A 9878-nucleotide genomic window follows, 5' to 3' on the forward strand; every position below is an offset into this window, starting at 1 on the left:
CAATTATCATGAACAAAGAAATATAATAATAATGCTTTTATTATTGCCTCTAGGGCATATTTCCAACAGTCTCCCACTTGCACTAGAGTCAATAATCTAGTTACATTGTGATGAATCGAACACCCATGGAATTCTGGTGTTGATCATGTTTTGCTCTTGGGAGAGGTTTAGTCAACGGATCTGCTACATTCAGGTCCGGATGTACTTTACAAATCTCTATGTCTCCATCTTGAACATTTTCACGGATGGAGTTGAAGCGACGCTTGATGTGCCTTGTCTTCTTGTGAAACCTGGGCTCCTTGGCAAGTGCAATAGCTCCAGTGTTGTCACAGAAGAGCTTGATCGGCCCCGACGCATTGGGTATGACTCCTAGGTCGGTGATGAACTCCTTCACCCATATTGCTTCATGTGCTGCCTCTGAGGCTGCCATGTACTCCGCTTCACATGTAGATCCCGCCACGACGCTCTGCTTGCAACTGCACCAGCTTACTGCCCCACCATTCAAAATATACACGTATCCGGTTTGTGACTTAGAGTCATCCAGATCTGTGTCGAAGCTAGCGTCGACGTAACCTTTTACGACGAGCTCTTCGTCACCTCCATAAACGAGAAACATTTCCTTAGTCCTTTTCAGGTACTTCAGGATATTCTTGACCGCTGTCCAGTGTTCCTTGCCGGGATTACTTTGGTACCTTCCTACCAAACTTACGGCAAGGTTTACATCAGGTCTGGTACACAGCATGGCATACATAATAGAACCTATGGCTGAGGCATAGGGGATGACACTCATCTCTTCTATCTCTGCTGCCGTGGTCGGACATTGAGTTGAGCTCAATTTCACACCTTGCAAAACAGGCAAGAATCCTTTCTTGGACTGATCCATTTTGAACTTCTTCAAAATCTTATCAAGATATGTGCTTTGTGAAAGACCTATGAGGCGTCTTGATCTATCCCTATAGATCTTGATGCCTAATATATAAGCAGCTTCTCCAAGGTCCTTCATTGAAAAACTCTTATTCAAGTAGGCCTTAATGCTGTCCAAAAGTTCTATATCATTTCCCATCAAAAGTATGTCATCTACATATAGTATGAGAAATGCTATAGAGCTCCCACTCACTTTCTTGTAAACACAGGGTTCTCCATAAGTCTGTGTAAACCCAAACGCTTTGATCATCTCATCAAAACGAATGTTCCAACTCCGAGATGCTTGCACCAGCCCATAAATCGAGCGTTGGAGCTTGCACACCTTGTCAGCATTTTTAGGATCGACAAAACCTTCCGGCTGCATCATATACAATTCTTCCTTAAGGAAACCATTAAGGAATGCCGCTTTGACGTCCATTTGCCAAATTTCATAATCATAAAATGCGGCAATTGCTAACATGATTCGGACGGACTTCAGCTTCGCTACCGGTGAGAAAGTCTCATCGTAGTCAACCCCTTGAACTTGTCGATAACCCTTAGCGACAAGCCGAGCTTTATAGATGGTCACATTACCATCCGCATCTGTCTTCTTCTTAAAGATCCATTTATTTTCTATGGCTCGCCGTTCAACGGGCAAGTCAGTCAAAGTCCATACTTCATTTTCATACATGGATCCTATCTCGGATTTCATGGCTTCTAGCCATTTGTCGGAATCCGGACCCGCCATCGCTTCTTCATAGTTCGAAGGTTCACCGTTGTCTAACAACATGATTTCCAAGACAGGGTTGCCGTACCACTCTGGTGCGGAACGTGTCCTCGTGGACCTTCGAATTTCAGTAGGAGCTTGATCAGAAGTATCTTGATTATTATCATTAACTTCCTCTCTAGTCGGTGCAGGCACCTCAGGAACATTTTCTTGAGTTGCGCCATTTTCCGGTTCAAGAGGTAATACTTCATCAAGCTCTACTTTCCTCCCACTTACTTCTTTCGAGAGAAACTCTTTCTCCAGAAAGGACCCATTCTTGGCAACAAAGATCTTGCCTTCGGATCTGAGGTAGAAGATATACCCAACAGTTTCTTTAGGGTATCCTATGAAGACGCATTTTTCCGATTTGGGTTCGAGCTTTTCAGGTTGAAGTTTCCTGACATAAGCATCGCATCCCCAAACTTTTAGAAATGACAGCTTAGGTTTCTTCCCAAACCATAATTCATACGGTGTCGTCTCAACGGATTTCGACGGGGCCCTATTTAAAGTGAATGCGGCAGTCTCTAAAGCATAGCCCCAAAAAGATAGTGGTAAATCGGCAAGAGACATCATAGATCGCACCATATCTAATAGAGTGCGATTACGACGTTCGGACACACCATTACGCTGAGGTGTTCCAGGCGGCGTGAGTTGTGAAACTATTCCACATTTTCTTAAGTGTGTACCAAACTCGTGACTCAAGTATTCTCCTCCACGATCTGATCGTAGAAACTTGATTTTCCTGTCACGTTGATTCTCAACTTCACTCTGAAATTCCTTGAACTTTTCAAAGGTCTCAGACTTGTGTTTCATTAAGTAGACATACCCATATCTACTCAAGTCATCAGTGAGGGTGAGAACATAACGATAGCCACCGCGAGCCTCAACACTCATTGGACCACACACATCAGTATGTATGATTTCCAACAAGTTGGTTGCTCTCTCCATTGTTCCTGAGAATGGAGTCTTGGTCATTTTACCCATGAGGCATGGTTCGCACGTGTCAAATGATTCGTAATCAAGAGACTCTAAAAGTCCATCAGCATGGAGCTTCTTCATGCGTTTGACACCTATGTGACCGAGGCGGCAGTGCCACAAGTATGTGGGACTATCACTATCAATCTTACATCTTTTGGTACTTACACTATGAATATGTGTAGCATTACGCTCGAGATTCATAAAGAATAAACCATTCACCATCGGAGCATGACCATAAAACATATCTCTCATATAAATAGAACAACCATTATTCTCGGATTTAAATGAGTAGCCATCTCGAATTAAACGAGATCCTGATACAATGTTCATGCTCAAACTTGGCACAAAATAACAATTATTGAGGTTCAAAACTAATCCCGTAGGTAAATGTAGAGGTAGCGTGCCGACGGCGATCACATCGACCTTGGAACCATTCCCGACGCGCATCGTCACCTCGTCCTTCGCCAGTCTCCGTTTATTCCGCAGCTCCTGTTGTGTGTTACAAATATGAGCAACGGCACCGGTATCAAATACCCAGGAGTTACTACGATTACTGGTAAGGTACACATCAATTACATGTATATCAAATATACCTTTGGTTTTGCCGGCCTTCTTGTTCGCTAAGTATTTGGGGCAGTTCCGCTTCCAGTGACCACTTTCCTTGCAATAAAAACACTCAGTCTCGGGCTTGGGTCCATTCTTTGGCTTCTTCCCGGCAGCTTGCTTGCTGGGCGCGGCAACTACCTTGCCGTCCTTCTTGAAGTTCTTTTTACCCTTGCCCTTCTTGAACTTAGTGGTTTTATTGACCATCAACACTTGATGTTCCTTTCTGACTTCTACCTCTGCTGATTTCAGCATAGCAAATACTTCAGGAATGGTCTTTTCCATCCCCTGCATATTGAAGTTCATCACAAAGCTCTTGTAGCTCGGTGGAAGCGACTGGAGGATTCTGTCAATGACCGCATCATCCGGGAGATTAACTCCCAGCTGAGTCAAGCGGTTATGTAACCCAGACATAGTGAGTATGTGCTCACTGACAGAACTATTTTCCTCCATCTTACAGCTGAAGAATTTGTCAGAGACTTCATATCTCTCGACCCGGGCATGAGCTTGGAAAACCATTTTCAGCTCTTCGAACATCTCATATGCTCCATGTCTCTCAAAACGCTTTTGGAGCCCCGGCTCTAAGCTGTAAAGCATGCCGCACTGAACGAGGGAGTAGTCATCAGAACGTGCCTGCCAAGCGTTCATAACGTCTTGTTCTGCAGGGAGAACAGGTGCATCACCTAGCGGTGCTTGTAGGACATAATCTTTCTTGGCAGCTATGAGGATGATCCTCAGGTTCCGGACCCAGTCCGTATAGTTGCTGCCATCGTCTTTCAGCTTGGTTTTCTCTAGGAACGCGTTGAAGTTGAGGACTACGTTGGCCATTTGATCTACAAGACATATTGTAAAAATTTAGACTAAGTTCATGATAATTAAGTTCATCTAATCAAATTATAATGAACTCCCACTCAGATTTGACATCCCTTTGGTCATCTAAGTGTTACACGATCCGAGTCGACTAGGCCGTGTCCGATCATCACGTGAGACGGACTAGTCATCGTCGGTGAACATTCTCATGTAGATCGTATCTTCCATACGACTCGTGTTCGACCTTTCGGTCTCCGTGTTCCGAGGCCATGTCTGTACATGCTAGGCTCGTCAAGTTAACCCTAAGTGTTTTCGCTGTGTAAAACTGTCTTACACCCGTTGTATGTGAACGTAAGAATCTATCACACCCGATCATCACGTGGTGCTTCGAAACGACGAACTGTAGCAACGGTGCACAGTTAGGGGAGAACACTTCTTGAAATTTTGTAAGGGATCATCTTATTTACTACCGTCGTTCTAAGTAAACAAGATGCATAAAACATAATAAACATCACATGCAATTATATAAAGTAGTGACATGATATGGCCAATATCATATAGCTCCTTTGATCTTCATCTTCGGGGCTCCATGATCATCTTGTCACCGGCATGACACCATGATCTCCATCATCATGATCTCCATCATCGTGTCTTCATGAAGTTGTCACGCCAACGACTACTTCTACTTCTATGACTAACGCGTTTAGTAATAAAGTAAAGTAGTTTACATGGCGTTCTTTAATGACACGCAGGTCATACAAAAAATAAAGACAACTCCTATGGCTCCTGCCGGTTGTCATACTCATCGACATGCAAGTCGTGATTCCTATTACAATAGCATGAACATCTCATACATGACATATAGATCATTCATCATTCATCACAACTTTGGCCATATCATATCACAAAGCACTTGCTGCAAAAACAAGTTAGACGTCCTCTAATTGTTGTTTGCAAGTTTTACGTGGCTGAAGTAGGGTTCTAGCAAGAACGTTTTCTTACCTACGTGAAACCACAACGTGATTTGTCAACTTCTATTTACCCTTCATAAGGACCCTTTTCATCGAATCCGCTTCAACTAAAGTGGGAGAGACAGACACCCGCCAGCCACCTTATGCAACTTGTGCATGTTAGTCGGTGGAACCGGTCTCACGTAAGCGTACGTGTAAGGTTGGTCCGGGCCGCTTCATCCCACAATACCGCTGAAGCAAGATAAGACTAGTAGCGGCAAGAAAGTTGACAAATCTACGCCCACAACCAATTGTGTTCTACTCGTGCAAGAAGAACTACGCATAGACCTAGCTCATGATGCCACTGTTGGGTAACGTTGCAGAAAATAAAAATTTCCTACTCGTTTCACCAAGATCATCTAGGAGTTCATCTAGCAACGAGTGAATAGATGCATCTACATACCTTGTAGATCGCGAGCGGAAGCGTTCAAAGAACGGGGATGATGTAGTCGAACACGACGTGATTCGAATCACCGGAGATCCTAGCACCGAACGGACGGCACCTCCGCGTTCAACACACGTACGGAACAGCCACGTCTCCTCCTTCTTGATCCAGCAAGGGAGGGAGGAGAGGTTGAGGGAGATGGCACCAGCAGCAGCACGACGGCGTGGTGTTGATGGAGCTGCAGTACTCCGGCAGAGCTTCGCTAAGCAATAAGGAGGTGGAGGAGGTGTTGGGGAGGGAGAAGGAGGCAACCAAAGGCCAAGGACTCAAGGTATGAAGTCCCTCCTCTCCCCCACTATATATAGGGGTGCCAAGGGGGGGTGGCCGGCCCTAGGAGATCCAATCTCCTAGGGGGTGCGGCGGCCAAGGGGGGTTTCCCTCCCCCCCAAGGCACCTAGGAGGTGCCTTACCCTCCTAGGACTCTTTCCCCCTTAAACCCTAGGCGCATGGGCCTATGTGGGGCTGGTGCCCTTGGCCCAAGCAGGCCAAGGCGCACCCCCTACAGCCCATGTGGCCCCCGGGGATGGGTGGCCCCACCCGGTGGGCCCCCGGGACCCCTCCGGTGGTCCCGGTACAATACCGATAACCCCGAAACTTGTCCCGATGCCCGAAACAGGACTTCCCATATATAAATCTTTACCTCCGGACCATTCCGGAACTCCTCGTGACGTCCGGGATCTCATCCGGGACTCCGAACAACATTCGGGTTACTGCATATACATATCCCTACAACCCTAGCGTAACTGAACCTTAAGTGTGTAGACCCTACGGGTTCGGGAGACATGTAGACATGACCGAGATCGCTCTCCGGTCAATAACCAACAGCGGGATCTGGATACCCATGTTGGCTCCCACATGCTCCACGATGATCTCATCGGATGAACCACGATGTCGAGGATTTAATCAACCCCGTATGCAATTCCCTTTGTCAATCGATATGTTACTTGCCCGAGATTCGATCGTCGGTATCCCAATACCTCGTTCAATCTTGTTACTGGCAAGTCACTTTACTCGTACCGTAATGCATGATCCCGTGACCAAACACTTGGTCACTTTGAGCACATTATGATGATGCATTACTGAGTGGGCCCAGTGATATCTCTCCGTCATACGGAGTGACAAATCCCAGTCTCGATCCATATAAAACAATAGATACTTTCGGAGATACCTGTAGTGCACCTTTATAGTCACCCAGTTACGTTGTGACGTTTGATACACCCAAAGCACTCCTACGGCATCCAGGAGTTATACGATCTCATGGTCGAAGGAAGAGATACTTTGACATTGCAAAAACTCTAGCAAACGAACTATACGATCTTTTGCTATGTTTAGGATTGGGTCTTGTCCATCACATCATTATCCTAATGATGTGATCCCGTTATCAATGACATCCAATGTCCATAGCCAGGAAACCATGACTATCTATTGATCAACGAGCTAGTCAACTAGAGGCTTACTAGGGACATGTTGGTGTCTGTTATTCACACATGTATTACGATTTCCGGATAACACAATTATAGCATGAATAAAGACAATTATCATGAACAAAGAAATATAATAATAATGCTTTTATTATTGCCTCTAGGGCATATTTCCAACAGGCCATACCATGCACTTCAATTTACAAGATCTGTATGAAAACAGAGTGGACCCACAACTTTTTCAAGATCTAGAGAAACCTTTCACTCAGGAAGAAATTGATGAGGTTGTCAAGAACTTATCCACAAAGAAATCTCCAAGACCTGATGGATTTAATAATGAGTTTCTCAAAGCTTGTTGGGACATTATCAAACTGGATGTTACTGAACTAATTATAGCCTTTCATGCTGGAACTGTGAATCTGGAAAGCATAAATACTTCTTATATCACACTCATTCCAAAAAAGGAAGTCCCAGTGTCTCCTAATGACTTCAGGCCAATTTCTTTGCTTAATGGTGTGCTCAAAATCATTACAAAACTACTGGCAAACAGACTACAAAAAGTGATTCTCAAGATGGTCCACATTAATCAGTATGGATTTCTCAAGAACAGAGTGATACAATATTTCCTTTGTTGGGCCTATGAGTATATCCATCAGTGCCATAAATAAAAAGAAGAAATGTTAGTAATCAAGCTGGATTTTGAAAAGGCTTTTGACACTATTGAGCACCAAGCTATTATTGACATATTGAGAGCTAAGGGTTTTGGAGAAAAGTGGATAACTTGGATGCACATGCTTTTCACTTCTGCCTCATCTGCTGTGATGTTAAATGGTGTACCAGGGAAGAAATTCTATTGTAGAAGAGGAGTAAGACAAGGGGACCCTCTTTCACCTTTAATCTTTATGCTGGCAGCTGATTTACTTCAATCAATTCTGAATAAAGCCATGAGAAGGGATTTAATCACACCACCACTTCAAGTGAACTCTTGCCCTGATTTCCCTATAGTTCAATATGCAGATGATACTCTTGTTATCATGCAAGCAAATGCTAGGCAGCTAGTGTGCCTCAAATCTCTCCTAAACACATTTGCATCTGCTACAGGCCTAAAATTAAACTATGAGAAATCAATCATGGTGCCAATAAACATTGCAAAAGACAGGGTTGACATTTTCACAAACACTTTGCAATGTGCCCTAAACCCTTTCCTTTTCCTTATCTGGGATTACCATTGGGGATTTATAAACCTACTGTGGAGCAGTGTTTGCCTATAGTCAATAGAATTGCTAAGAGGATTGCTGGTATTTCTACTTTCATGACTCGGGCAGGGAAGGTGTTGCTAGTTAAATCTGTGCTGGCATCTCTAGCAGTCTACTTTATGTGTTGTTTGGACATTCCTATCACTATAAAGCACCAGATCATTAAATATTTAAGGCACTGCCTCTGGAGGAGTCCTGACATGGGGGATAGAAGACCAGCACTAGTGGCATGGCACACAGTTTGTAGACCAAAAAATCATGGTGGTCTGGGAGTCCTGGATATCTTCACACAAAATAAAACTCTGCTCATGAAGAATCTTCACAAATTTTTCAGCAGACATGATATTCCTTGGTTGAATTTAATTTGGGAAACTTACTACAGTAATGGACAACTTCCAGGGGATCAAAAAGTGGGCTCCTTCTGGTGGAAATCAAATCTGGCACTCATTGATCAGTTCAAAGCTATAGCAAGGTGCAATGTGGGTGATGGCAAAAGTGCTCTGTTCTGGGATGATATGTCGCATCAGTTTGTTCTCAAGCACAAAGTTGATAACCTTTATTCCTTTGTTAGAGATCCTCTCACAAGTGTGCAACAAGTGATCAACACAGAATATCTTCAAGACCTTTTCCATTTGCCTCTCACTACACAGGCATATGAGGAGTTCCTAATAATGGAAGACATGTGCATTTGCCTAAGGCAATCTGAATACTTAGATGCACTTGATACATGGAGTTACATATGGGGAAATGAATTTTATTCATCAATGAAAGCCTATAAGGTGTTGATTGGGCACAAAAAAACTCCACCTCACTTCTCATGGATTTGGAAAAGCTCTTGCCAACCTAAGCACAAAGTTTTTTTATGGATGTTACTGCATGACAGAGTAAACACAAGGAATCTTTTAATAAGAAGAAAATTTTGAATTAGAAGTTTACAATTGTGCAGTAAGGGATTGTCAGCAGGAAGAAACTTTGCATCATCTCTTTTGGGGGTGTCCTTTTGCTATCAGATGTTGGGATTTTATATGTCCCTCCAGAACACTAAATTTGTCTGTTCTGGAGGCATATCAAGACCTCAAACACAAGCTCAACTATCCATTCTTTATGGAGAACATCATATTGGGATCATGGGCCATCTAGATATCTAGAAACAACAAAATTTTTAAGAATATCACACCATCTTTTCGAGGCTGGAAATTTATTTTCACAGAAGAGCTCAAGCTTTTCAAATACAGGATCAAGAAGAAATATGAAGTGCAATTCTCTGCTTGGTTGGATACCTTGTTGTAATTTTATAGATTTCCTTTTCCTTTTTTAGGTAGCTGTAGCTTTTCCTAGATCTTTTTTTAGTTTCTCTTTTATTATTCTTTCTTTCATTTTGGCTTATCTCAAGCCCTCCAAAATACTTCTTTGGCCTATTTTTTAATAAAAGTTGCAGTGGGGTGTTTCCCTACTGTTTATAGTCAAAAAATAGCTTCAATGTAACAATATCATTATCCACATCTTTTTCGTTTTGCATATCACACAAATCAATGAAATCATTTAGATGGGATGCGTCATCTTCATTGAGAAGGCCGGAAAATTGATCTTTCATAACAAGATTCAGCAAAGCAGCATTAATTTCACAAGATTCCACATTAGTAGCGGGAGCAATCGGAGTACTAATAAAATCATTATTATTGGTGT

This window comes from Triticum aestivum, chromosome 7B, assembly GCF_018294505.1.
Source record: "Triticum aestivum cultivar Chinese Spring chromosome 7B, IWGSC CS RefSeq v2.1, whole genome shotgun sequence".
NCBI lineage: Eukaryota > Viridiplantae > Streptophyta > Magnoliopsida > Poales > Poaceae > Triticum > Triticum aestivum.